Source organism: Schistocerca cancellata, unplaced genomic scaffold, assembly GCF_023864275.1.
Source record: "Schistocerca cancellata isolate TAMUIC-IGC-003103 unplaced genomic scaffold, iqSchCanc2.1 HiC_scaffold_590, whole genome shotgun sequence".
NCBI lineage: Eukaryota > Metazoa > Arthropoda > Insecta > Orthoptera > Acrididae > Schistocerca > Schistocerca cancellata.
Window position 1 is genome coordinate 70,001 of NW_026046602.1, and position 2,500 is coordinate 72,500.

The following is a 2,500-nucleotide window of genomic DNA, read 5'->3' on the forward strand; positions in this document are numbered from 1 at the left end:
GTCCGTTACTCCCACACGTCTCTATGGCGTACCACACTGCAATGTAGCTGTTATGGGGAGACGGCACGTGGCTGAGTGCACAACATTTGGACCGTATGGTTCGCTGTTGTTGGGCGCAGTCGTTGTACGGTCACACATGTGCCACAGCGTATCATTCAGTACATACGGACCTATGTGCAGTACAATGTGAGGGTTAAGCTTACGACATCAGCGGACAGTGGACACAGGCCGTACCACGACGTAGACTGAGCGCTTCGACATGCGAATGCCAGTGAACAGCTGCGAAGGGCATTGAACACGCAAGCACCTGAACGACCAGCGTGCGAAGGCAGGGGGGGGGGGGAGGGGGGGGCGATGTACATCCTGCAGTCGTCCACATTACAGTGTACAGCGGGAGCATGTAAAAAGTAAGCAACACTTGCGAAGTGTTGAACATGAAACGATACACAAGAGGGTGGGCGGTGCGAGTAGCGAACTATATTCAGAGGGTTGTGGTTAGACAACACTAGATTAATGTAACGTGTCATATGCCAATTACAGAGCAGGTTAAGGCACAACGTGGGTTAGGTTAAGGCACAACGTGGGTTAGGTTAAGGCACAACGTGGGTTAGGTTAAGGCACAACGTGGGTTAGGTTAAGGCACAACGTGGGTTAGGTTAAGGCACAACGTGGGTTAGGTTAAGGCACAACGTGGGTTAGGTTAAGGCACAACGTGGGTTAGGTTAAGGCACAACGTGGGTTAGGTTAAGGCACAACGTGGGTTAGGTTAAGGCACAACGTGGGTTAGGTTAAGGCACAACGTGGGTTAGGTTAAGGCACAACGTGGGTTAGGTTAAGGCACAACGTGGGTTAGGTTAAGGCACAACGTGGGTTAGGTTAAGGCACAACGTGGGTTAGGTTAAGGCACAACGTGGGTTAGGTTAAGGCACAACGTGGGTTAGGTTAAGGCACAACGTGGGTTAGGTTAAGGCACAACGTGGGTTAGGTTAAGGCACAACGTGGGTTAGGTTAAGGCACAACGTGGGTTAGGTTAAGGCACAACGTGGGTTAGGTTAAGGCACAACGTGGGTTAGGTTAAGGCACAACGTGGGTTAGGTTAAGGCACAACTTGGGTTAGGTTAAGGCACAACGTGGGTTAGGTTAAGGCACAACTTGGGTTAGGTTAAGGCACAACTTGGGTTAGGTTAAGGCACAACTTGGGTTAGGTTAAGGCACAACTTGGGTTAGGTTAAGGCACAACTTGGGTTAGGTTAAGGCACAACTTGGGTTAGGTTAAGGCACAACTTGGGTTAGGTTAAGGCACAACTTGGGTTAGGTTAAGGCACAACTTGGGTTAGGTTAAGGCACAACTTGGGTTAGGTTAAGGCACAACTTGGGTTAGGTTAAGGCACAACTTGGGTTAGGTTAAGGCACAACTTGGGTTAGGTTAAGGCACAACTTGGGTTAGGTTAAGGCACAACTTGGGTTAGGTTAAGGCACAACTTGGGTTAGGTTAAGGCACAACTTGGGTTAGGTTAAGGCACAACTTGGGTTAGGTTAAGGCACAACTTGGGTTAGGTTAAGGCACAACTTGGGTTAGGTTAAGGCACAACTTGGGTTAGGTTAAGGCACAACTTGGGTTACATTGCGGTACAAATTGCGTTACATTGCGGTACAAATTGCGTTACATTGCGGTACAAATTGCGTTACATTGCGGTACAAATTGCGTTACATTGCGGTACAAATTGCGTTACATTGCGGTACAAATTGCGTTACATTGCGGTACAAATTGCGTTACATTGCGGTACAAATTGCGTTACATTGCGGTACAAATTGCGTTACATTGCGGTACAAATTGCGTTACATTGCGGTAGAAATTGTGGTACAAATTGCGTTACGAATTTGGTTAGGTTAAGGTGCAAAATGGGTTAGGTTAAGGTGCGAAATGGGTTGGATTACAGTACACAACGTGGTAAGAGAGTGTGTTGTTGGGGGGGGGGGGGGCCGAGGTTCGTTGGTAGTGATCATTGTAAGTGAATGTCTGAGGCAGCGTCAGTATGTCACAGCAGTTATGTCTCGTCAGGATGCGCTTATGCGCTTTTCGCTCGTGACTGGAGGCGCGCCGCGTCTGTGGTTGCGGCACACCTGTGTGATTCATTCCTGCCATTGTTTCTGTGCCGTAACAGGTGGCAGTGTGGTGGTGTTGGGTGCACCCCTGTGTAGGACATGTGTGGGTGTTGGTGGCTTATCTGAGCAGTTGTGGATGTCGGACGGGTGGGATATTCTATTTTAGAATTGGACTCCCTGGTGTGGTTATCATAGTGTGGATGGTGTACTGTGGCGGAGAGGATGCACCGGACGTTGGTCCATGCTGGTGCTTACATATTGTATCTGTGTCTGTTACAGGCAGAGAGTAATGTGTGATAGAGTGTCTCGCTGAGGTGTGGTTCATATTGTGTGCACAGACTTACAGCATGTATAGGGACAGCGGGAATTTGGCATATTGGATATAACTCTTCGT